Source organism: Aedes aegypti, chromosome 3 (assembly GCF_002204515.2).
Source record: "Aedes aegypti strain LVP_AGWG chromosome 3, AaegL5.0 Primary Assembly, whole genome shotgun sequence".
NCBI classification, from domain to species: domain Eukaryota; kingdom Metazoa; phylum Arthropoda; class Insecta; order Diptera; family Culicidae; genus Aedes; species Aedes aegypti.
This window is the reverse complement of record NC_035109.1, coordinates 7,954,647-7,981,694: the sequence shown is the minus strand read 5'-3', so window position 1 is coordinate 7,981,694 and position 27,048 is coordinate 7,954,647. Positions and strand designations below refer to the sequence as shown.

General features: G+C 37.8%; 1 protein-coding gene across 14 annotated transcripts in view; it reads right to left on the bottom strand.

The window, feature by feature from the left end:
• The window catches only part of LOC5571891 (uncharacterized protein CG43867), a 534,531-nt gene that overhangs the window by 105,050 nt on the left and 402,433 nt on the right, over positions 1–27,048 (bottom strand). For 2 of the 14 annotated variants that reach the window (XM_021849055.1, XM_021849054.1), the window contains exon 1: positions 1,062–1,482. The exons of the other annotated variants lie outside the window; for them this stretch is intronic. The gene's annotated coding sequence lies outside the window, so the exon portion shown is untranslated. Of the gene's footprint in view, positions 1–1,061; positions 1,483–27,048 lie in introns of those variants that run through there. 14 annotated transcript variants of the gene reach the window in all.

Here is a 27,048-nt window from a genome sequence, read left to right as displayed (position 1 = left end):
TGAACTTCTGCTTATGAAGCAGAAGTGGTAGTCATTAGACCACCAACCCCGTCTATAACAAAGGCACTAACATTTTTTATTTCAAATGACAAACACACCATCGATATCAAAATGACGGCATTAATTTCTATATCCAATTACAGATAAAGAAATCACAAACAATACCGAATGTTGTACATATTCATGATAAAAAGGTCCTCTATTAGTGTCACGTAATTGAAAGAACACTGTTTTAAAGGTTTCTTAAGCTAAAAACATAAAATTCAAAATTAATGAATAAATTACGATAGAGAAATAGAACAGATGATGTTGCAGAGATCAAAGTCTATTTTATAAGTTTAATGTAACTTTCATTCACAGAACCGTTGATCTTGGTGTGTTAGTCATCCATGATGCGTTTCACTGAACATAAAAATATGCGAAAAATGTCTCGAAATAGTTTTGACCAAATAGATTGTTTAAATACCCCTTAGTGCGGCGACAGCAAAACAAAAATCGTAAAAAAAGGGGAACGACAGTCGCCGAGTTCGCCGAGCAGAGCTTGCTATGATTAAAATTTCCCAATAAAACCATCTAACTCGAACACCGTCCGTGTCATTTTTCATTCCCAACACTAGTTTCCACTATCGCTTCTATTTTGCTTTCGCAGCACAACCAATCAATTTAATCTCGATTCCCCTCGCGAACAGAAGTCGTTGACAGTCATTCCGGCCGCGCCGTCGATTATTTAATTAAATTTTAATCAAACAGCTGCGTCGATACACGCGCCAACCCATTGCAAGCGAAGTGCATTCCTCGCCGCCGTCTAGCGCTAGAAGCGTGCTTCCGTCCGTTCTTGATGGTTTATTGTTCCATTCTGCAGCGCGTCGTCTTCGTCTTTATGCATTATGGACGTCATTCAAATCAATTTCCTTCGGCTCCCACTTGGGCACTTCCTCTTCCTCGGCATCAAAATCAACGCCGCCTTCGACCAGACTTCGACGTTTGATTTTCTTCGTCGCACTCCCACTCACCCACTCACTATTAAACTGATCTCGGTTGCCATTCGAGAAAGCACTCACATTTTTCTCTCCTTCGAATCTGCGGCTGACAGCTCGTTACAATTTTACAACCTCCACCGGACGGAGGTGTAAATAAATTTTTCAAAACTCCCCAAACGTTGAGATTCTTCGATTCAACAAAAAATCACATCTTCATCGCATTACGGGAACGATTCCCTTAACGACCGAACGAAAGAACTTCGCGCTGCAGCGATTGCAATTCTCGGCGTTCCTTCTCGATGCTCGTTTTCTCCCTTTATGCTCGGGCAGCAGCAGCAGCAGAGTTATTGCACAAACTCCCTCCTCCTGGGTTGAAACGATTTTCCCCCTCTCGCAAAGAGTATCAAAAAAGGAAATCACAGAGATCGAAGGAACCGTCGGACCAACCGCGCACAGTGAGTGAAAATCGAACCGAACCGAACGGGAGCACAACTAGAACTGAACGAAGCAAGCCGAGCTCGAGTGCGGTGCCATTGAGTGGCACTCAAATGCTAACGCACGGAGCAGAGTGCAGTGCGGGAAAACTCTGCGATCGGGCTCCTGTGTTGTGCGTGGTCGGGTTCGTTCGGTTGGGCACTCACTCTAGAATGCATCCATCCATCGGGAGGTTATGGGCCAAGCAGCGATAGTTTTTCCACCCCTGCTGGTCGGCCACTAGCCTACTGCGTGAGTGGTTTTGAGGAAATTCGCTAAGAACTGTGGCGAAGTGCGAAACGAGTGGGAAGAAAGATGTGGTTTTCTTTCGGGTGAGTGGGACGCGGTTACGGTGGGGGCGGGTGTAGTTTCGTGAAAGTGGAGCAATTCTGATTTTATTAACCAGGTGATGAATCATAATTATTTTGTTGCATAATTCCGTTTGACGTTCATGGCTGGGAATTGTGGAAGGTTTTATTACGTTACAGTGGGATTTCATGGGACAAATGCTGAAGCGAGTGTTGAAGAGTAAGAAGCATTTGTATCTATACAAATTTTAGTTATCGATTTTTTGATTTTATTGAACGAAGTATAATGAACTTCAGTAGGAAGTGAACTGAAATGTGAAAAGGATTTTTGGTAAAATTTTCAACGTGTGTGTTTTATAAAAACGCAAGGGAATTTTGAGAGATTGGATTCACTTTTTTGGAATAACTCAATCCCTTATTTACTCTTTTAACAATTCATTCATTAATTGACTTATTCAGTCTTTCGTTCTACAAAAGGTTCCTTGGAGGGAGGTTCATCAATCTAAGCAGTCAGTGGGTGCGAATTGAGATCAGCTACAGGGAAGGTAAAAGTGACAGCTGGCGAATATGTTTGCATGTATCGTTTCTATGGAATTGTGAGGGATTGTTTACCTACCGGTGAGGTGAAATGTTTGTTCCACATTTCTGAGTGGAATTTATGTTACCTTTTGTGTTTGAAATGATGTAATAAGTGATTTTAAATTTGAAATCTGGTTTACAAGTCTGTTCGTAGAACTTAATCCAACAATGAGTGATTTAAACCAATCCAATCCTTCAGGCAAAGTTTGTGAGACAAAGATTTTTCTAGCATCCTCTAACCAAAACAAGCTATCACCTGGTATTTCAACAAGGCGGATGCAGTATTCTAGTAGATTGAACTACTTCCCTTTTAGATACCTTGGCTCAACAAATTAAAAACCCTTCCATTTACTTGTCACCCATTCGTTGATAAACTACTCATATCGCTCACTCACACACTCGCTGAGGCAGCGTCCATTTATTAAGTAACGCTAAAATAGGGTCCTAAAATTTTTGATAAATCCTTATTTTCAATGAATAACATGATAAAGCATATTTTTGCTACTACTTTGGAAAATTTTACTGTTCGAATAACGGCTCTACCATATTTGACTTCATTTTAAAAATTGGTTGTAAATTTGAACCTTGACATTTTTGAACATGTTTGACGCTCACTTAGTCAACAAAAATGCCACACACGGAGCCGCAAATCAACCCAACTTTGACTTCTTTTGACGCAATTCGGCTCTTTCGTGGGATAACCCAAATTTGGGTTAACGGATATATACCTATCATTAGGTTGTTTCCATTTGACAGCGGCAAAACAAACAACTCAGTGCAAATAAAAATCTACCCAACGTTAGCTTTCGAAGGGTCCGTGATGGGTTAAAACAACTTAATGTTGGGTAAACTCGAAAGAACCCAAATTTGGCTTATTCCATTGAACTTCGACGCTGGGTCGGTGCGTCTCTCTCTGTTTTTGACAACATTGCTGTTGCGAGAGAGGCAAAACAACCCAACCGTGGGTAAAAACTAAATGCAGTTTACCCGAATTTGAGGTAAAAGAACTTATTTTTTGGGTAGTCTGATTTCTCCGTGCAGGGATTCAATTTTTTAACACTGGGGTTGTTCTTACCTGACATTTCAGAAGGGACACGGAAAACAAAATACACCCAACATTTGAGTTTAAACCAAGGGGTGTAATAAAATATCAAAAACCGGAAACATATGCAGTACCACAATAGTTAAAAATAATCCGTCCAAAAAAGTTTGATTGAAGTTTCTGCAAGAAGGAAGAAATTGGTTTGAACATTAATCTGTTCGCCATAGTATCATGAAACTTCGTTCAAATCGTACACTTCAGGTTAATTATCAGAACTCCAAATCTGGAAGACTTCCTGTAAGAGCTGGTGTTCCCCAAGGCAGCATTTTGGGACCAATATTATACAATATTTTCACATCTGACTTACCTGAGTTACCTCAGGGATGTCAAAAATCTTTGTTTGCGGATGACACAGGCCTCTCCGCCAAAGGACGAAGCCTGCGTGTCATCTGTAGTCGATTGCAAAAAAGTTTGGATATTTTTTCTTCATACTTGCAAAAATGGAAAATTTCTCCTAATGCTTCCAAAACTCAACTGATAATATTCCCACATAAACCAAAAGCTCTTTATTTGAAACCTTCAAGTAGACATGTTGTCACGTTGAGAGGGATTCCAATAAATTGGTCAGATGAAGTTAAGTATCTAGGGCTCATGCTAGATAAGAATTTAACTTTCAAAAATCACATTGAGGGCATTCAAGCCAAATGTAATAAATATGTAAAATGTCTATATCCCCTTATTAATAGAAAATCAAAACTTTGTTTAAGAACAAGCTTTTGATATTCAAACAAATTTTCAGGCCAGCCATGTTGTATGCTGTACCAATATGGACTAGCTGTTGTAATACCAGGAAGAAAGCTCTGCAGAGAATTCAAAATAAAATTTTGAAAATGATTCTGAGGCTTCCTCCCTGGTATAGTACCAATGAGTTACATAGAATATCCAATGTTGAAACATTGGAACAAATGTCAAATACAATCATTAATAATTTCAGGCAAAAATCGTTACAATCTTCTATTGCCACGATTAATGCGTTATATGTTTAGGTTAAGTTAGGTTAAGTATATTTAAAACGTTTTTTTTTTCTTCTTATAAGCAGGTGAAATCAACTCACCTGTAAAAAAAACTGAACTGCTACGGCAAATGAAATGTAATATGTTGTTAACAAAATGTTAATAAAATCTTAGATTTGTTTTACCAAATTAGGATGATAGTGTTGTCTAATAACACAGAACACCTAGATATAAGAAATAATGAATGTAATTTTTGGAATGATACTAATAAATAAATTAAAAAAAAAAAATCATGAAACTTCGTAGTTTATACAAAACATATACCTTCAGACAAAATCCATCATTGAATCATCAGTAATCATCAAACATGAAAAACCAGTTTTTTGTTCAAATTTAAAGAAATCCTCATGAAAATTTATCATTGCATGCTTCGACTTTGAGTAAAAGAAATTTTTTTTAAAACGATTATGGATATTTTTCTCTTAAGTTCTTCCAAAACTCCATAACTCTGATATTAACCGATTATTGATATGAAGAGATTCGTTAGGTAAATTGTGAAGAAATCCCTAAAATATATTGTGGTATTCCTGGAGCATTAACATTCATTAACAGCATTGGAGATTAACATTCGAAAAAAAAAAAAAAATGTGGAGTAATTTTTAGAACCTAAAGGTATACTTGATGAAATTTCTGGAGAATTTTCTTCGAGAAGTTCTAGAATAAGTTGCAAATTGTTTTAGAACATCAGTTTATTTAAAAAAAAAACAACTGAGAATTATCGCTAATGCTGTTTAAGTTAAAAAATCTCTGGAAAATACTTGGATTGATCACTGGTGAAATTTTCGGGAGAACCTTAGGAATCCCAAGAAAACCAATAAAATTCTCCGAAGAAATCTCTGAAAAAATTGCTAGGAAATTTTTCGAGTATTCTCGTAGAAGAGCTTGTGTACAGTTGCTCTATTTCGCCAGAAACTTTATAGGAATGTTGGAATTTTTTAAAATTTTGTTGGGTAGGCATTTTTGAAAAACATTTAAAATTGTATTCTCGAGAGATGATTTTTTTTAGGAATTTCGGGAGCAATATCAAATTATTTTTTAGATTAATCTAAAGAAACACTTAGAGAGCTTCCTGTGAAAAAATGCAGATAGATCCGTACAGAACTCCTCAGGGAGATCGTTAAGAACATTTTCCAATTTGATCCTTGTTTAATTGTTTATGAAAATCTTGTGAGGATGAATCCTCAGAGTAACCTGAAAGAATCAGAGGTCTGATCTGAAGAGAAACCATAGGAACAATCTCAAAGGCAAAGTTGGAAAACCGTTGGTACACTCTCTGAAGAATTTGTGGGAAGTATCCTTGCTTGGTGAGATTGAAGACGGTTTTGATGAATGTTAAATTATCAATGAACAACTGGATAATATTTTAAACTAACAATTCGAATTTATGAGTAATAAGTACGTAGGGGACCTTCTAGGATCAATGTTGAAACTTCAGAATTCTTCAAGAGATTTTTTCAAGTCATTTGACACAGATTCTTCGAGAAATTTTATGGTAGCATCAGAAAGCCTTAAGCTACTTCAGAAGAAAATCTGATGAATAATAACTACTAATGCCGGAAATGATTTTCTGTGGGAATCCCTGGAGGAATTCAATAAAAACTGGTAAAGCAGTTCTTGGAAAAACTTTTCCGGTGAAGTACGGAAATAATTCATGAAGAGATCCCCGAAAGCTGAAAATTCGTGGATGAGTTACAAAGAGATTTTCACGAGTTCTTTGGAAGAATTCCTAAAGGTTTTTTTTTGCTGGATTCGACAAATAATGAATATTTTCCGTAGTTAAAATTAAAATTTACCCAGAAGTCAGAAGCCAGAGAAGCCAGAAGTCAGAAGCCAGAATCCAGAAGCCAGAACCCATAGGTTAGACAAGCCAGAAGCCAGAAGCCAGAAGTCAGAAGCCTGAAGTCAGAAGCCAGAAGTCAGCAGAAGCCAGAGAAGCCAGATGCCAGAGAAGTCAGAAGCCAGAAGTCGGAAGCAAGAAGCCAGAGGCCAGAAGTCAGATGTCAGAAGCCAGAGAAGCCAGAAGCTAGAATCCAGAAGCCAGTAATCAGAAGCCAGAATCCAGAAGCTAGAGCCAGGGAGCCAGAAGCCATTGAAGCCAGAAGTCAGAAGCCAGAAGGCAGAAGCCAAAGAATTCAGAAGCCAGATGCCAGAGAAGTCAGAAGCCAGAAATCAGAAACCTGAAGTCAGAAGTCAGCAGAAGCCAGAGAAGCCAGAAGCCAAATTCCAGAAAAGCTAGAAGCCAGATGTTGGAAGCCAGAAGCCAGAGGCCAGAAGTCAGATGTCAGAAGCCAGAAACCCTAGAATCTAGATGCTAGTGCCAGAGAAGTCAGAAGTCAGACGGCAGAGAAGCCAGATGTCAGAGAAGCCAGAAGTCAGAAGCCAGAAGGCAGAAGCCAGAGAATTCAGAAGCTGGATGCCAGAAAAGCCAGAAGCCAGAGGTTGGAAAAGCCAGGAGTCAGAGAATCTAGAAACCAGAAGCCAGAAGTCAGAAGTCAGAAGCCAGAAGTCAGAAGTCAGCAGAAGCCAGAAAAGCCAGAAGCTAGAAGTCGGAAGCCAGAAGCCAGAAGCCAGAACTTAGTCGTCAGAAGTCAGAAGCCAGAAGCCAGGAACCAGAAGTCAGAGGCCAGAGAAGCCAGCAGCCAGAAGCCAGAAGTCAGATGTCAGAAGCCAGAGAAGCCAGAAGCCAGAGGCCAGAAGTCAGATGGCAGAAGGCAGAGAAGCCAGAGAAGCCAGAGGAGCCAGAAGCCAGAAGCTAGAATCCAGAAGCCAGTAATCATAAGTCAGAAGCCAGAAGCCAGGAGCCAGGAGCCATAAGCCAGGGGCCAGAGAAGCCAGAAACAAGAAGTCAGAAGTCAGATGTCAGAAGCCAGAGACGCCAGAAGTCGGAAGCCAGAAGCCAGAAGCCAGAGGCCAGAAACCAGAAACCAGAGGACAAAAGTCAGATGTCAGAAGTCAGAGAAGCCAAAAGCTAGAATCCAGAATCCAGAAGCAAGAGCCAGAGAAGCCAGAAGCCAGAAGCCAGAGAAGCCAGAAGCCAGAAGTCAGAATCCAGAAGCCATGAGCCAGGAGTCAGAAGCCAGGGGCCAGAGAAGCGTGAAGCAAGATGTCAGAGATCAGAAGTCAGAAGCCAGAGAAGCCAGAAGCCAAAAGCCAGATGCCAGACGCCAGAGAAGCCAGAAATCAGAGAAGCCAGAAGGCAGGAGCCAGAATCCAGAGGCCAGAATCCAGAAGTCAGAAGCCAAAGAAGCCAGAAGCTAGAATCTAGAAATCAGAAGTATGAAGCCAGAATCCAGAAGCCAGAGCCAGAGAAGCCAGAAGCGAGACGCCAGAAAAGCCAAAAGCCAGATGCCAGAGAAGCCAGAAGGCAGAAGCCAGAATTCAGAAGTCAGAAGCCAGAGAAGCCAGAAGCCAGAAGCTAGAATACAGAAGCTAGAATCCAGAAGCCAGAAATCAGAAGTAAGAATCCAGAAACCAGAAGCCAAAAAACAGAAGGCAGAAGCAAGAGAAGCCAAAACCAGAAACCAGAAGCTAGAGGTTAGAGAAGCCAGAAGTCAGAGGCCAGAGAAGCCAGAAGCCAGAAGCTAGAAGTCATAGGTCAGAAGTCAGAAGCCAGAAGCCAGAATCCAAAAACCAGAGGCCAGAAATCAGATGTCAGAAGCCAGCGAAGCAAGAAGCCAGAAGCTAGAATCCAGAAGTCAGAAGTCAAAAGTCAGAAGCAAGAAGTCAGAAGTCAGATGTCAGAAGCCAGAGACGCCAGAAGTCGAAAGCCAGAAGCTAGAAGCCAGAGGCCAGAAGTCAGATGTCAGAAGTCAGAGAAGCCAAAAGCTAGAATCCAGAAGCCAGTTATCAGAAGTCAGAAGCCAGAATCCAGAAGCAAGAGCCAGAGAAGCCAGAAGCCAGAAGTCAGAAACCAGAAGCCAGGAGCCAGAAGCCAGGGGCCAGAGAAGCCAGAAGCAAGAAGTCAGAGATCAGAAGTCAGAAGCCAGAGAAGCCAAAAGCCAGATGCCAGACGCCAGAGAAGCCAGAAATCAGAAGCCAGAAGGCAGAAGCCAGAATCCAGAGGCCAGAATCCAGAAGTCAGAAGCCAAATACGCCAGAAGCTAGAATCCAGAAATCAGAAGTATGAAGCCAGAATCCAGAAGCCAGAGCCAGAGAAGCCAGAAGCGAGACGCCAGAAAAGTCAAAAGCCAGATGCCAGAGAAGCCAGAAGGCAGAAGCCAGAATTCAGAAGTCAGAAGCCAGAGAAGCCAGAAGCCAGAAGCTAGAATACAGAAGCTAGAATCCAGAAGCCAGAAATCAGAAGTAAGAAGCCAGAAGCCAGAATCCAAAAACCAGAGGCCAGAAATCAGATGTCAGAAGCCAAAGAAGCAAGAAGCCAGGAGCTAGAATCCAGAAGTCAGAAGTCAAAAGTCAGAAGCCAGAGAAACCAGAAACAGATGTGCAGCAATATGCGACAAAATCACAAACAAATAAAATCGATACAAATCTATGCAAACTAGGAAATTTTTGTGAAAATCGTGATTATTGCGACCGATTACTTCCGTAAACCAAGAATTTGCAAAGCCACCTCTTGGCCCCCTCCAGGTCCTCTCCAGGTTCTCTCCAGGAAAAAATTCTAGCTACGCTAATGAATAGTCATTGTCAGTATGTCATTGCAGTCTGTCCAAAGACGAAATACTACTATGTATTTATCACGTATTTTGTCAGTCAGTCATTATGATCAATAAGTTATACCAGTCAGTCAATCATTATAGTAAGTCATTCACTGTAGTTAATCAGTAGTTGCAGCAAGTCAGTCAGTTAGTCATTAAAGTCATTGTAGGCAGTCAGTCATTACAGGTAACATTATTGGTGGCTGAAAGTTAGTCTGTCATTGCAGTCAGTTAGTCATGGCCAATGTGGTTGACATTCGACATTTCTCGCGACGTTTGTTTCGCTTCCATGATCAGCAGTCAATTGATTTTTCCACACTCCTCCGTTACCGTCACCTCTCATACACAGCACGAGCAGTAGAATGAGCATCGAGAAACACAAAAATTGTAGAATTAATGTCGCATGACACGATGACATTTCCATAAATCATTGATTCTATGCAATTCAGAAATGCCCGATCGTAAACAACAAGGATGGTTTAATAGTGCTCGTTATGGCGAATGTGACACACATACAGTGAAAGAAGCACTTATTACGATAAAAGATTGAAATAAACAAAACTGTACCGTTTTCTAACGATGTGATCATGGTTGGCCGCATTCAATTGACATTTTTCTACCGTACGTTCGTTTGACCGCTAGTGTTGTGAATGCTGAAGGCAAAGGCTGTCGAATGTCAATGAAAACGTGTCTACTACCGTAATTTTTACAACGCTGCTCGTTGCAGTCAGTCAGCCACATTAAGTCAGTAGTTAGTCAATCAGTCAGCTTGTCAGTCATGGTTCGATACACGAGTTCACTAATTAGACGTTTGAGCGGTACCAAATTCACTTGTTGCTGTGGTCACGTAAATAAAACGGTACCGCTCAGACGTCAACGAGTGAACTGGTCCATTACCGTCAGTCGTTGAACTCGGTCAGTTATGTATGTCAGTACAGTCAGTCATTGCGAATACACATCTATCACAGTCAGTCAGCCATCGAAATCAATCAGTAATTACAGTCAGTCAGTCATTGAGCTCAGCCCATTGCAGTCAGTCAGTCGCTTGGATAAATGGTCGGAAGACAAAAAAGGTCGAATGAACAAAGGGCCGAAAGACAGAAAGTCGATGGGACAAAAGGTAGAAACCCAGTAAGCCCACACTCGTATTCGTTGTCTCTTCTTTTTTTATCTTCGACGTTAATCAGTCATAGCATTGAGTTGTTCATTGCAGTCAATTATTTATTGTAGTCAGTCAGTCACTGCATTCAGTCAGAAGTTGCATGGACGAATATTCAAAAGAATTCTTGACTGATACATTTAATTTAATATAAATTCTGTCCTAACTGTCCCGACCAAGTGTTGTGTTTCATACATATATTTCCTTTATGAAAATTTTTCGGATATTCAAAGAACCTTGGAGCATTAGTTGGTAATCAGTGAACTTGATCAGGGAAAAATCAGTGTTTGAATGAGTTCGTTTGCATAACTGTTGTACTTACATAGAAATGATTGTTGTTATAACTAACAGTAAAAGGTTTATTACCTGGAAAGAAAAGAAACATAATTTTAATTCATGTATTCAACTGATGTACCTATTTAGAATAAAATTACAATATATTTTAAATGCCAGTGGATTTCTTAGAACACCGGATGAGAGCACATCTCTGGAATATTCAGCTGTTTGCCCTAGTAGTAATGAAGGTTTTATGAAAATCAATAAAAAAATACACGAACATCGTCTTCAGCCTTTTAGTTGCACAGACTGTAACTTAATTCTAGACAACAGACAAGCATGATTCTGCGGCATAGTTAAGTAACATTCCTGATGAAAAGTTTCAATGGCTGAAAAGAGAATTGAACCCACACTTTATGACACGATGCGCTACCTGCCGACACTAACGCGATCAATCATCCAAAATATTCGCTGAGCAACTGGTCAGCGGTCCTTAAATAGACGATCATCATTATCCACTAAACAGCTCGAAGATTTATTATCATTATTATCCTTTTTTCTCATTATAACTGAGAAAATGGGAGTGGCCGGCAATGTAATTTGTCATGCAATTTAACACTTGAACTGTTTATTCACAAATAGCTCTACAACTAATGAAGTGGGAAAGCTATTGAAGAAAAAGGAGAAAGTCTCAAGTAAAATTACCCTTCATCAAAATTATCTGTCAGGCGTAAATGAACCATGGTCTTACGTCAACTCCTCTTCATATGCTAGACACATCTTTAGGCGACACTTCCCTCTAGAGATCAAAGTCTTTCCTCTCAGTCAGGTGTGCCCGACCCAAGAAATGAGCTTGGCATCGATCCATCTCAAAAATTTCTCTGCAAACCACGTTAAATGGATTAAACTGGTGGTGGACGATTCCTACCTTGTAACCACACTAATTGGCTACGGTGGCATTTGCGCCATTGCTCCGAATACATTTCCTGGTGTCATGATTCTAATCCACGTCGAATTCTATTCTGAAACTGCTATCTCATCCGTACAATTCTAATCGAACCGTTCCACCATTCGGTTGGATATTTTCCGCCTGTCGCAATAAGACTCATAACATCCCGGATCCAAGCAGGCGCCGAATCAAATCGAAATCTCCATGCGATACGTTGTTGTTCTCCTCAAGCACAGCATGCTTCGATTTCGGGAGAACTTTCCAGCTCATTGCACTCACATCCGAAGACGGCAGCTGACAGCTTCTGGAGCAGTAGCTAGCAGTGGAACAAACAACGATTTTCAATTTTCCGAAAGGATTATTGCCATGTTCGCGGAGGAAAGAAGACGCCAACCGTGAGAAGAAGCGCTCGAAACTACCATCCAGCAGCATAAGCGTTCGTTTACTGTCAGGGGCAAACAACTTTTAAAGTATTTTCACACATTTTTCGCATAATTTGCCATCACATCAAAATTCAGCAGAAATGCCTGAATTTATCTCTAAATTTATTTTTATATTATGATATTTTTACAGCACGAGTCGTACATTTATCCAACAAAGTTGACGAGTTCTACAACGAGTCATGTCGTATTTTGCAATTTCTAAAATTTTTTGTGTAATGATCATTGCTAAAAAAAGTTGTAAATTTAAGTTTATTTTCATGCACACATTTGGAGCATCAAAATAAACTGAAATGTCAACGACAAATCGCTTAATTTTCAATCGAATACACTTAAAATTTACACGATCATGTTACATTCAAGCATCTTTAGTTGAAATTCAAACGAGATGCTGTAACAATAAATGAATTTGGTTTACTTTTACTATTTTCTTCTGTTTACGCTATATCGAAATTTAAATATTTTTATCTGTGATTCATTACGTAACTCAAAAGAGTGGTAACTGCCCCCCTTTGACTACGCCCATGACACCCAGGCTTGAGGAAAAACTTTCTGCGTCTACCTTGGCGTCGAGTTACGGAGTGGGGGCGACGACGATAGCCACGGGGATGACACATCGGATTTCCCCACCGGCAGTTTGGCACGGAATCGGAGCAAAGCCTACTTTGTGTGCGCGGGTTGAGGAACCCATCATTGCCAGCTTGTTTTGATGTTTGTTTCGAAGAACTCGTGCTGAAATTGGCATCGCTTCGAGCCGTCTGCAGCATCAGCAGACCAAGTTCTGGCCGCCAGCCAGACTGGACGGATTACGTCTCCGAAATATAAGGTAAGGGGGTAGAGGCTTTGGGGCCATTACAATACGATTTCTATGATCCAGTCGGCGTTATGTCGCCGACTGCTTGGATCTAGTCTGGTGAAGTTTTGCCAGCCGTCGAATATCACGCTGGGAGCGATTTCGCACTTCACAATGATTTTCTCTCAACCACAGTCTCGACGCTGGCGCTGCTTAAAACCGTTTTCATACTAATGTTTGTGGTAACGAGTTCAATTTTTGAAACACCGAAACGCTGTTTACTCGTAATGAGTTCAATTTGCGTCATTTCAGATGCTTTCCTCCATTCATTTATTCATCTCTCCGACAGCGGCCACTCGAAATCACGGCCATCGCAAGTCGGGAGGATTTATGAACGTACAGCACATGCATTGAATCGACGCTCAACACGCGCGCCGAATAATGTTTCAGTCATCATTACCGTTCTCGCAGGGGCTTTCCCCATCGGCAATCGCATTGGATGTATCAAAGTGAAAAACGGTTCTTCTCGTCGCAACAGCCCTAACAATCCTCCCACTCACCACCCTCACGATTAAAAATTTCCATCTCGAAAAATTATAAACGTGCACACAAAAACTTCTTGCTTGCCAAGCCGTGGTTGCCAGCAAGCCGTGGTTGCACTCGACGTTCGTTTCGCAATCGCAGCAGCCCGTGGAATGGCGTGGCGCCGAGACAGCAGCGGTGGCCACTTGAAATTTGAATTTATGCTCGTGCAAAAAAAGAACGGAAAGCGTAAGAAGAAAGCAATGGTGAAATATGAAATTAAATCGGAAGAGGTCCACAGAGTGCTGCTTGCCTGCCATGATGCTAGGCTGGTTCTTCATCATTCGGCAATGATGAGAATGAGAGTAGCAGACATTCATTCGGCTTTTTTCGGTATTTACATGAGGCACGAGTTTTAATTTGATATCCAACTGCACAACTAAAAATATGTTGTAAATTTCAGTTTATTTTCATGCACATATTTGGAGCATCAAAATAAACTGAAATGTCAACGACAAATCGCTCATTTTTCAATTAAATAAACTTTAAATTCACACGGTCATGCAACATTCAAGCATCTTTAGTTGAAAATGAAACGTAATTCTGTAACAATAAATGAATTTGATTTACTTTTACTATCTTCTTCTGTTTACACTACATTGAAATTAAAATATTTTTATCTGTGTGGGCATCGAAAATATGAAATTATTTGTGCAGCAGGCGGAAATTAGCTTAAGTATTATAATGGGCCATACTGAGATATGCCAAATAAACAAGTTGTCATTACAAATATTGTACCGTTTTGTCTCAAATTCAGACAATAAACAATATACAGACTCATATTCCGAACACAAGGTTTTTGTATGGCGGTTTAGTTGAAAAGTTTCGCTGAAATATGTCACCAAATTATCAGAAAATGGCAGTCATTTGCAACTCAATCTTAACGTCTTCAAATCTATTTTATTCCTCGAGAGTAGTGATAATCCTCTAGTTCGAGGTCAGTAAAACTAGCTCAGATAAATTTATTTGCGGAATTATTCATTTGAATACGATTTACCCGTCCAGACGGAAGAAACAAGATTATAACAGAATGTGTTCCCTGATATGATTTTTTTATATCACCAGTTGTTATAAAACATAAAACCGTTAGTAGTTAAAATAACAAAATTTGCACCAAATCAAACTAAAATATAAAAAAACCTGTAACAATTATATCAAAATTATAACAGAATGCGTTATAAGGATGATACAAAATAACAAATTTATTGCAAACTATGTTACTGTTTATGTTATTTGCAACAAACTTATAAATGCGATGTCAAAATTATAACAAATGTTGTTATAAATGTGTTACTAAAATATAACAAGTTGAGGACAAAGCCACCTTGATAACAAATAACAAATTTAATCAACTTCTGTTATTTATTATTTATTCTGCTGCGGATAGGAATGTGTTATAATCTTGTTATGTGGTTCTGGTCGGGTAGGCATGCTGTTCGGAATTTGAATCAAGGTGTTTGAAATATGAGACAGAATGAACACAGTGTTCGGCATTGGAATCAAAATGTTGTTCGAAACTTTTACGTAAAAACAATACTAAGCAAGTATTAAACAGACATTTTTAACGGCACATCCAACAGCTCACAGTTAGACTTTGCGAAGAAATTGAAATTAGCTCAACTATCAGCTAATTTATGCCTATCAGTTGCATTTGAAGTCACTGTTGGCCTTAAGTTGTTCGGAATAGGAGTCAAAACGGTATAATATCGTTGCATATACAGAAAATACAAAGTCCTTATCCATTATTTAAATTGAAATATTATATTTTTGTAAGCAAATATTACATTCCTAGTATATGCAACGATAGTCTACCTTTTTCATTAGGTCTTGTTTCGGGTGTAAACTTTGGTCAAGCCAAATAATTACGCCAAAAGGGTCATTAGGCCAAATTCTTCAAAACTTAACAGAAACCAGAAACTTTTTCTTTTTCTATCAAGTTTCGCTGCAACAGTGATTTATTGGAATTATAACAATCACAATTATAGACAATTTTTTCTTCTTCTAAATATTGGCTATTCTTTAGAGCAGTGATTTCCAAAGTGGACGAATTAGCCATAACTTTTGGAGGACACACATTATTATTATTATAGCTTTATTAAGGAGATTTTCAGCCCTAGGCTGGTTCATCTCCGGAAGGACACACATAAGTTTATAGAAACTTATACATTCTGCAAAACTTCTACTTTATACTATTCTGAAAAATAATAAAATCCAAACTAATTTTTTTCTAGGAATTTTTTGAACTTATATTGTTTATACCTCTGAGCATTTTTATTTTATAATTATGATAGACAAAATTTCTTCTTCTTCTTCTTGGCATCAATTTCCTCACTGAGACAGAGCCTGCTTCTAAGTTTAATGTTCTTATGAGCACTTCCACAGTTATTAACTGAGAGCTTTTTTTTGCCAATGTTGCCATTTTTTGCATTCTTATATTGTGTGGCAGGTACGATGATACTCTATGCCCAGGGAAGTCAAGGAAATTTCCTTTACGAATCCTAGACCGACCGGAAATTAAACCCAGACACCTTCAGCATGGCTTTGCTTTGTAGCCGCGGACTCTAACCATTCGGCTATCTACAATACTTATTTTGATGTATTGGTTACACTCGAAGATGAAAAACTCAATTTAAAAATATAACTGATGAAATATCAGAGAAAAGTCGGATTTGAACCTTCAGAACATCAGTAAAAATCAGATTTTTTCTTCAAGTTGGAAAAAACACCTTTTATATTTATTGCAGTAAAAAATGGGTTGAAAAAAATCTGGGTTTTTTGGATATAGAAACGTTTCCGGAAACGTCAAACATTTATTATTCACAATTTCATATTGCACATATTGAGAGTGTGCCGAAGTCGTATAGAAAATTGATTTCCTAGCATATAATACACGCAAGATCATGTTAAAACTGGTATTACAGTCGACTCTCCTCATCTCGACATCAATCCTTCGATCTAGATAATCGAGAATGAACGGATTTTACCTGAATACTAACAAGCTCGGTTGTCAAGTGAATAGAAAATATAATAAACAAGCAGACAAAATTTTTGAGCTGTATTATTTAAATCACGAAAATTTGATCTATCCAGATTTTAAACGCGAACTATAAACAACAAGGGGTGATTCTTTGACAATGAGCCTCTGTACATGCCATAAATCCTTTTGTTCTCATGACTTTTACTGTGCGCCGTGTGTTGGTGCTGCCTCGCTCTCTCTCACGAGCAACGTGAAAACAAGGCGCACAGTAAAAGTCAAACGTTTTATAGCATGCATAGGCTCATTCTTGGCTACAGATTTTATAGCTCAATCTTAGTAGGCTGTAGGCTTTTAGGTTATTGATAGAACTGTCAAAAATTTTCACTACACTCGTTTAAGGCGCAAGAGAAAATGCCACAAAAGTCAAAACTGAAAAAAGCAGTTTTCTCCTTTTAAAACAACAAATTGGTGAAAATAAAAACACACAGCCTTTTTATTTGACAAATAAAAGGGCTGTGTGTTTTTTATTCTCTTCAATTTGTGTATTTAAAAAGAGAAAACTGCTTTTTCAGTTTTGACTTTTGCACCATTTTTACTTGGGCCTTAACATCCAAGTTTTGGTTTGAATTCTTTTTTCTTAAAAGTAACGCCATTACAGACCACATCATTGCAAATAATGACTAAACAAGTATTACCCATATTTCTGCGGTCTTCTAACGGCGAAGTCATGGACTTTGAGAGGTTTTTCCGATAAATCAAATTGCTGGTTATTCGGAGCTTATTAAAAAACAGAAGCAGTAAAAAAAACAAGAGAAAATTTAAAAAATTGAGGAAGGTAAGTCTGAGATACTACGAAATTGGGCAACGTCAATGCATGAAGCTGCTTTCTTGTGGGTCCTGAGAAATATCCAAGGAAAATATATTTAAATAATTAGGAAGAAACGTAAACTCTCTTTACAAGTCAGATTGTGAAGTAACTAAAGATCTGTCTTAAAAGGAGGGCTTAAAGAAATCATTTAGCCGCGTTGAACTACGCCACGTAGGGTGCAGAACCACTTGGGCACTTCCATGATTCACTTTGGCATGGGGGGTTTTTCTCGGCCGAATTGTCTGAAACTTTGCTATAAGGAGCACTTTACTACGACGCATATTGTGGCCAAATATGAGCTTTGTAGCTTTCAAAAAAACCCACTGCCGAAGTGAATCAAAAGTGCCAAGAATTAGGTCCGGCTCCCTATATATATTTTTCAGCATAAATTAGAACCAGTGCTATTCCCAAGTAACCACTAGCCCGCTAATTCGCCTTTTTGGCTTTATAGGGCTATTATACGGCTAATATAGGGCATGTTAGCTGCATAATAGCCCTATAAGGCCAAAAAGGCGAATTAAAGTGCTGTTTGGTTACATGGGTTAACTTCCTGAATGAGCCTCTGTACGTGCCATAAATTCTTTTGTTCTCATGACTTTTACTGTGCGCCGTGTGTTGGTGCTGTCTCGCTCTCTCTCACGGGCAACTTGAAAACAGGGCGCACAGTAAAAGTCAAACGTTTTATAGCATGCATAGGCTCATGCGTAAAACCATCGTTGAAAAAATAAATAATTTTCTTCACCCCTAAGCTTGCTTTGATCAAGCCATAAAAATTTATAGTGTGTGCAAGCGGGGGTGATTCAAATTTTATGGCAGGCTAGCGTTAAAAGCTGGATTATCCTTTGATATGGGCATATCGACATAGGGAGACTTACGGCTTCGGCACTGTTACCGCGATCAGGGAACTTCGAACTGGGGAATCAGTGTTCTTGATTGGAGTTAGAACGACACAACTTTATTACTCCGTCGATTATAAGAACAACGATATTCGGCGTGATGTGATCTAGTATATTCTGCGTTTGGATAATAACTGAGGTTTTTTCTGGTCCATCCTTCGGCTTTATCTCGTAAAGCGGGAAGATGAGTGGACAAATAATTCGCAAAAATCTACCTATCTTGCAGATCACTATCGGCAGCATCATCGGATGCTGCGACGGACTGCTGCTGATCTATGGGAAAGAACAGGCTGACTCTATAATTGGTTTTCGAGCAGTTAGACTGGCTCAAAATTCACGTTATGCGTGAACAGGCACCATTCGACTATTATCGGCAATTAAATTTTAAACGACAAATACACAGTATTTTTCTACCAAAAAACAACCAATAAAAGCATTCAGATGATTCTTTGTTCTGTCCGCTTCCCGCTGACGAGATTTCCGAGATTGAACAAACAATATCGCCAGAGATGTCATCAATTCAAATGAACGCGCCTCAAAATGCGACTGATTTGGAGCTGCCGAACAGATTCGCCTGCAGGTCCTTATGGGAAAGCTGTCGAAGAGAATGAGGCTGCCGACAATAGTCACACTGACAATAGACGTTCAAAGCGTTGTAAAAACGTTTACAAAAAGCTTTTAACAAGTCTGTCGGTGTTAATCGATAGGGGATTGAGCAGCACATAAATGTAAACAGACAATACGTCATTTGTCTGCTGATGTCCGAGAAAATTATAAAAGAAGCGCAGCATTGGCTTAGACTGCCGAGAATAAGTAAGTTCTCACACGGAAAGAAAATCCGAAAAAAATTTCATTTCGGATTTTCTAAGACCACATCGATATATGGAGATATCGAGAGGTAAAATAAATCCAGGATGAAAGGACGGAAGATTTCATCGACATAAGGAGATATATCGCAAGTTCAAAAAGTTTGAGAAACATTGCTTTAGAACTAAACGTATATGAACTAATTTCCGATGACGTCACGCTGCAACTTCCAGCGGGAAAAAATCCTTTACTGCGGGCCATGTTTACAAAAAATGAACGTTTTTGCTGCACATTCATCCACTCAGTGTTCATCCGGTGATCATTAAAAGAAGACTGTGGATAAGTCCATAGTGATTGCTTCTTCTTATTCTTATTCTTCTTCTTCTTCTTGGCATTATGCAGCCCACAGACGCTCAGACGGTTTGACCAACATTGACTCCGCCCCCAAGTTAGTCAAACCAGTTTATGTTGATACAACCGTTTGACCAACTGTCAAGGTTGGTTGCAGCAACACGATATTTCTTCGCATGTTTTTAGACTTGCCGAGTGTGTAGTGAATGTGTGAGTGTTATTTTTTTGAATGCTGTGGCTGTGAGGGAAAATCTTTTACCGATTTTCTGGCAATAATCGCAGAAAGGAAGAGAAGAACTTTCAACATTGCAGTACCGGAAGAAATGAATATTTAAAATTCGTACGAAATATTCCGGAAAAACTCTGAAATCATCTCTTTCGGGAAATACTCTGAGCAGTCATTGATATGGGAATGGCTATTGGATTTTTTTTTTCGACATTCTATCCAGAATCTTTAAGTGGTTTCCTCTTGTTTTTCAGCTTTGAAGTTTTTCCAGGAATCCATAAGTTATACTAAGGATTCCATCAAAAGTGGTTCTTGGGATTCTACCACGAATTTTGTCAATAATTTCTCCAGAAATTTATCCACGGATTCAACCAGAAATTGCTTCGTGGAACATTCTTCAGGCATACATTCAGGTGAAATTCTTTCCAAGGATTCCTTTAGAGGTTCCTCTACAATTTATTGTGGATTTCCTCCACTGATTCCTTCAGAGATCTGTCCAAAAAAACCTCAAGGAATTTCTCCAGTAATTCTTCAGGGCTAACTCCAAGGCTGCCTCCTAGAATTCCTCCAGAGATTGTTATAACAATTTTTTCAAAGATTTCTTCAGAAATTTCTCTAGTAGTTAGTTTTAGGGATTCCATTACGCGTTAACCAGGAATCACATCACGAATTCTTTCAGATACTTTTCAATGGATTTCTCAAGAAATTCATCAGATTTTTTTAAGGTCTTGCTCCTAGGACTCTTCCTTAAATACCACAAGGAGTAACTTCAGAAAATTCACCAGGAATTTGTTCAGCGATTCTTTCTAGTAATTTTTCAACAGATTTCTCCAGGGATCTATACAAATACTTCCCAAGGGATTTCTTCAGTCGTTCATGCAATGCATCCTTCAAGAATGCCACCAAAAAATCAGGCATTTCTATACAGATGCTACCCACAATTTATCCAAGGATTCATCAAGTTCCTCCAGGGGTTCCACCAAGAATTCCTCCAAGGGTTCCAAGAGAATTCTTTAAGAGATTTCACTTGCAATTTTTTGAGAATATCCCCCAGAATCTTTCGGTATTTCTCTAGGGAATAAATTCTTTTATAAATTCCACCAGTGTTTTCTCCAAAGATTCTTCCTTGTATCTCTGAAGGGACCTTTCGAGGCATACGTCCAGAATTACTTCAATAATCTAATATAAATTTCTCCGAGGATTCCTAAAAAAAATTATCCATCAATTCCGTACAGTATTTTTTAAAGGTTTTTTTCCTAGGAATCTACCAGAATCTTTAAGAAACTCCTTCAGTGATTACTTTAAAAGTTCTTCCAGAAATATAATAAAGAATCTCTCTAGGAAATTCTCTGGAAATTTCTCCAATGATTTCTTTGGTGATACCTCCTAGGAATTCTAAAAAAATACTCCATGGATTTTTTTTCAGAAATTAAAAAAAAAAATATGTTAGTTCTACTTTAGGGATTCATTTTGAAGGCATTCAGAGAAATGTGTTGTTTGATCCTCTGAGTAAATATCATTTGGAGGAATTTCTGATAATCCTGAAGCACAATCCTAGTAACATCTTTGAAGTATTTTATGGTTGAACTTCTGGCGAAACTCTGGTAGATTTTTCTGGTGGTAATTTTAACGAAACTCTGGTGATATTCCCAGTGTTAACTCTAGAAGAACTACTTGTGAAATTCCTTAAAAAACTTCTCCCGCGAAAAATTACAGGTGATATAATTAGGGAAAATACTGTTGAAGTATCTGAAGGAATTACTAGTGGAATCTATATAGGAAATTGTGGTCAAATCGCATAGGAAATTCGTTATTGGATCATTGGAGTTCATCTTGGCAGCATTCACGAAGGAACCTCTGGTAAAATTCCCAGTGGAATCCCTGAAGGAACCTGCCGAGTGGAAGTTTAACAACTACCGAAAAGCTAAACATTACATATAATTTGCAATTGGATTAGATGGACAAATTCTTCCGAAAGAGGTGCACTTTGCGAAAAAGGACCACTTCATTATTGAGCTGAAACCGAATTCAGGTTAACTTCTGCGTTCATGAGTCCTCTAATGGCGTAGTGGTAACGCGCCCCAACTAGCGATCGGGGAGTCGTGAGTTCGATTCTCACTGAGAAGACGTGTAACTTTTTCGCAAATCTTCACATCAATTTGTCCATCTAATCCAATTGCAAATTATATGTAATGTTTAGCTTTTCGGTAGTTGAAAAGTATTTGTTATTTTAACATCACGTTAATCATGAATAAGAGGTAATATCGATACTTGTTATTTGTTTATTACATTTAGTTTATTATAACCGAAAACATGAAACGAGCTCACCAGTCAATGATCCATCCTCGACTGAGCAGCCACAAACCATTTTCAACATCGACATGAAGTCGCTTTACACACAGGCTGAGGGGCCTATTTTGTAAATCGAGCAGATTCATGTGACTCGTCTGTATTCATTGTCGATCAAAGCAAGCATGCATATTTCAGATGTCACTCGTCGACTCCCATAGTAATCCAGTCACATAGAGTGACAACTGTCGAAAAACTCGAGTGACAGAGCTGAGTCGAGCAAATTTTTCGGTCGACAGTGACTTCAGTCGAGTCATTTTGATCGACTCGACTTATAAAATAGACCCCTGAGATATAAAATCACTCCGAAGATGCACTAAATTGAACTCGAGTGCTTGGATTATCATAAATCACTGATCTCTGCAGTGATCGATTTGACTTGATATGTATAAATGTATGTATGTATAACACAGCGTAACAAAAATGACATTTTTGCGTGTCTCAAGGATCAAATTATGTGTCTCTAGTAGATTTGCGGTTGCTGAATCTGGTGCCATTCTCATAAATGTTCCAGCACGTCACAATTTTTAGCTACAGTTCGCCAAAGTTGTATAAAACACCGGTTTTATTAATGTTTACATGAAATTTAAAGTACAATTCATCAAACTTTTTTATGATCTAATCCACCAAACATGCAAAACATAATTTGAACTTTCATTTCAGACATAATTTGATTGAAATTGCGCGATTAAATTTCGATTAAACCGATTTTTTCAACATGCTTGCAGTCTCCATACAAAATTCTTCGTTTCTTCTATATGGCAAAATACAACAATTCTCTAAACCATCAAAAAATAACTTTTCCGTATCGAAAATAATACAAACTTTGATGATAAGTATTGTTATACACATAAATTTTGAATTCAGTGGCAAATTAAGCCAATATATTACCTTTTAAGCTGGGAAACTTGCATGCAAGTTGGCTGAAATAGTCATTTTTTGCATTATCAACAGTCAATATCTCAAAAACTGGACGTGCTATGATATTTCTGAAAATGGCAATGGTTTCAGCAACCCTTAATTAAGTGAATAGCGGTATTTTGGTGCTGGAGACAAAAACGTGTTCCGCAGTGTAATGACCGAAAATTGAAAATTATATCACAATTTTGTATTAAAATCGCTGTATCTTTAAAACGGTAAAAGTTAGACTGATTTTTCTGTATACAGTCAACCCTCCATGAGTCGATATTTAAGGGACCATCGACTCATGGAAATATCGAGTCATGGAACAGCAATGCTACACAAAGCTATCTGAAGGGACCATCATAGTAACCATGAAATTTAGTTTCTAGTATGGTTCCATGAGTCGATATCGAGTAATGGAACATCGACTCATGGAGGTTTAACTGTACCTTTTTTGTTGTAAATTTTGCGTACTTTCATAAAATCGAGTTTAAAAATACAGTCATCTCTCCCTTACTCAATATTTCCCCTAACTCGATGGAATGCGCGGTCCCTTCAATCTAGCATGCTTTGATACCTCTGTAGCTCGATACCTCTCTAACTCGATGTTTCCTAACTCGATGCTATCTGTTTCAGTTTCCCAAGTAAATTTACCTCTCTAACTCGATATTTTCATGAAAAGTTCCGAATGTCCTCCAAACGTTAATAAATTTCATGAATTTCATTATTATGATTAAATTGATAGTAAAATTAAAGTTTACTGCCAATTTCTGGGTGCTAAAATTATCAAGTTTTGCTGATCGGTAAAAAAGTATCACAAAAGTAAATGTTGTGAAATGGTATTGTTTTTCACGTGAAAATAACTATTCTGAATGTATTTTGACAAAATAATAAAAAGTTGAAAATTCGAAAAATTTGTGTTCTGTATCTCGATACCTCCCTAACTCGATGGTCCCTTCAATATCGAGTAAGGGAGAGTTAACTGTATATAAAAAGTTTATTATGACCATTTTCAAAAATTCACCTTTTTTCAAAAAATCATAATTTTTTTGTCCATGATTTCTCCATCTTGACCCACTATGCAAAAGTCTTCATTTTTTGTCTACTTTAACATATAAAAATATAAAAAAAAAATCAAAAATACGATTTTTGAGAAAATTGATTTTTAAGCTTTATATTCGATATATAAAAAATTACAACATTTTTTTTACAGTGTATATTTTTTTCCAGATAGTCCCAACAATAACCTAAAACTTTGCGGAAGGCACCAAACTGATCGGACAAATCGTTTCTAAGTTATAATTTTTTGAAAACTATTGAGGATTTTTTTATTCTTAGGCCCTTCTCAAAAGTAAGGCTAGAGTCAAAATGGCGAGCCGATGATGCAAAAAGGCATTTTTGGGCATAAAGAAAGCATGTGCAAAATTTCATCCAAATCAAAAAATATAAAAATGAAAATTGGGAAAAAAGTCGTCATTTTCTGAGGAACCGCTCAGCGGCAATCAGAGGCTGCCATGTACAATAGAGTGATGCAAATTTTGAAATTTTATCAGGTCTATCAGGTCTTTAAGCGGGTTCCATAGAAGAACACTTGCAGCGACTATCTCAAGATGATCTTCAATTACCATCGCTTGCGAAACATAAGCATTAAGAAGATTTTAATGCTAGTAGCCCGAAACCTACAATAAAGAGTAAAGGAAGTGGGTACCGACGTCCAATAAGAGACATTACTACATCCTTATTATGTGCATATTTTAAATATCCTTTTCATAATAAATTCACCTATTCTTGTTTCTTCAGATCATTGCAATGTGGCTGTATGAATCTCACCAAAATTAGAGGACAAATTTAAACAAAAGTATGTAAAAATTATTTCCTCAAAACTAGCAGTTTTTTTTAAATGCATTGTTAATCCAAACACGTTAAATACTCATAAGGAATCGTACAATTATCTCCCCACTCTCTAACTAGAATAAGTCTCAATATGTTATGCATTCGGGGTAATGGCTTTCATGGTAGTGGCGTTCGGGGTAGCGTTAAAGAGTCTTTCAAAAAATGACCAAACAAGTATTACCCATATTTCTACGGTCTCCTAACGGCGAAGTCATGGACATTGAAAGGTATTTCCGAGATATCAAATTGCTGGTTTTGCGGAGCTTATTGGAAAACAGAAGCAGTAAAAATATACTTCGTATAAAAACAAGAATAAATTTAAAAAAAATTAGGGGAGGAAAGTCTGGGATACGACAAAATTGGGCAACGTCAATGAATGAAGTTGCTTTCTGGTGGCGCCAAAATCAAAGTCGAAGTTTAATTTGAGAGAATTTAGTGAAAATTTGGTATTGGTTGATTCAAATCTAACTGACATGCCATATGCTAATTAGATATGTTGTATGGTCTTCCGAATTATAACTGATTCAAATTTATTCGTGACAAGACAGTCCCCACATTGACTCAACAGAGGAGGGAATACCTATAGGTACAGATAGATTCATCCCTGCTAGAGACCGCCCAGACTGGGTCCTGAGAAATATCCAAGGAAAATATATATTACAAAGAAACGTGAACTCCATTTACAAGTCAGATTGTGGAGTAACTAAAGATCTGTTTTAAATGGAGGCCTTGTAGAAATCAGTAAGCAGCGTTGAACTACGCCAAGCATATAACTTTTCCAGCATACATTAGAACCACTGCTATAAACTTTCCGTTGATTGATTGGTGTCCAAAAAAATAATCTTATAATCTTCATTTGCCAGTTTATCAGGCTTCAAATACATCTTTTTGTGAGGTTTTACTATACTACACTATACTATTACATAAAACATAAGGTACAGTGGGGGAAGTGTATCAGTGGGGTAAGTGGATCATTTGTCCATATTAAGCTTAAATACTTGAATATGTTGAATGTTTTTGCACCATTGCTTCGTTTTAGGTTATATTCTTACGTCCACACTAATACTATTGCAAAACTGGTACTACACGTACACTAACACAAGCAAACTTGTGAGCCGCAAAAATTGATTTATTTTGAAATTGTTTTCTATCGATCAAAAATCCATTGTATCTCTGTCTAAAATCGAATACTATTAGTTTTTTCAACACATGGTGAGCATTTCAGTTCTAATTGAATGAATCACAATGAAAAATATGAGATTTTTATAAATAAATACAAATATATTGGACATGGTACACTTACCCCTAGTTTTGAATGAGGTGGGGTAAGTGGATCAAGTATTATTATCATTTATTGTTACACTTTTTACGAGAATTTGTATAAGTTTTAATATCCGCAAATATTGTTTTCCTTTAATTTTTCTCATTCCTAGCTTAAATTTGTCAAATTGACTTTAAAAAAATGAATTAATCCACCTAACAGTTTATTTTCAATCTTTCTGATATAAAACATTTAAAGAATGAATATTGCAATATTCAAACCAAAACTTTACGTGGTTTATCTAAGCTGAGTTGCAAAAGACCAAAATATTTGTTTCTTTTAATTGAATGCCTAATGTCGTACATTATTTGACCATATAAATTGGTCTAGATATATGATACAAATATATTCATCAATAGAATAAAAAGATTTCAGTTTTTTAATCAAAAATAAATATAACTTATGTTTTGAAACAATAAGTGTTTTTCGAAAACATCGTTTGGAATACCCCTGCAATACTTCTGTATAGCTTATGTGTATATATGGATGAATTTCCTCCAAATTATACTAGTCACAATGTTTTTTTTGTTCGAATTAGTGTGAACTAATGTAACATATTATAAATATTATTTTGATAAAATAAAGATATTTTTTTTTAATTTTTGAACTATCAAAATGTAATATTACTAGCACTATTAACAAGAACGAAAGTAATATCATTCATACTATACATAATTATACCATACTAGTTTTGAGAACAGATTTTTTTGTTTGGTGATCCACTTACCCCACCATGGTGGGACAAGTGGATCACTTGGTGCAAATTTTCAAGTCGCTCATACTCAATACATAACAATCAGAAAAATAGAAATAAGAAACGATTTGAAGCACATTAGTCCCTCATTTGTTATCCACAGAAAAAAGTTTGAATTACATTATTCACGTTAGCTGTACATAACAATGAAGTTGACTGTTGATTTTTCTGTATCCACTTACCCCACGGTACCTTAACGCTATTCAGAGCGTAACCTTTTTACTCCATTACAGTGCGCAAATTAGAGTCCGAAATGCGAGTCTATTTTATATCTCTACCACATAAACGAATATGGCTTTGGACGTATTGGAAAACGTCTGTTCATTGGGAGCAAAAGAGGAGCAAAATATATCCAAACGTTAGTCCAGAGATATCTCTCTGAGAAGATGTATTTAC